The sequence below is a fragment of the Alligator sinensis genome, unplaced genomic scaffold, assembly GCF_000455745.1.
Source record: "Alligator sinensis unplaced genomic scaffold, ASM45574v1 scaffold859_1, whole genome shotgun sequence".
Classification (NCBI taxonomy): Eukaryota; Metazoa; Chordata; order Crocodylia; family Alligatoridae; genus Alligator; species Alligator sinensis.
The window spans coordinates 17,828-18,421 of record NW_005842656.1 but is presented as its reverse complement, the minus strand read 5'-3'; positions in this window follow the sequence as shown (position 1 = coordinate 18,421).

The following is a 594-nucleotide window of genomic DNA, read 5'->3' as shown; positions in this document are numbered from 1 at the left end:
TTTGCTGTCAAGGCAGGAGGCAGCCAAAGGGGCAGGAGCTGGGTGGGCAGAGCCCTTGGAGCATGGGGCCATGGCTCCACTCCCACCATGGGGCAGCCTGGAACGGGGACAGGGGTCCCTTCTGGCCCTGGCGGGCACAGTCCTGGGACGGAGGGACTCCCAGGAAAGGGCTACCCCCCCGAATACAGTGCTGTCACCAGCCAGGAGCAGCCCTGGGGCGGGGGCCTGGGTCTCCCCCACACGACACAGGTCCCCAGAGCTGCAGCGGGCCTGGCTCAGGAGGGACTTTGTGCAACTGGAACTTGGAGGCTGGACATGATCGCAGGTCCCTGCTGTGAGGGCGATGCAGGGGAGGACCGGGCCAAGGGGGTAAGTCCTTGGCACCAGCCAGGCCTGGGGGAATGGCAGAGCTAATGAGTTGCTTGGAAGGGGGGAGGGAGCAGGCAGGGCCCCTGCCAGGCTGGGCTCAGGGGAGGTGCTCTGAGCTCCAGCCCTGCCAAGGGGACCCAGCCCCCAGGGCCAGCTCGGGAGTCCCACCCCACACAGGCCTGGGCCCAGCTGTCATCAGACACGTGGACCTTTCTTCCCCTGCCC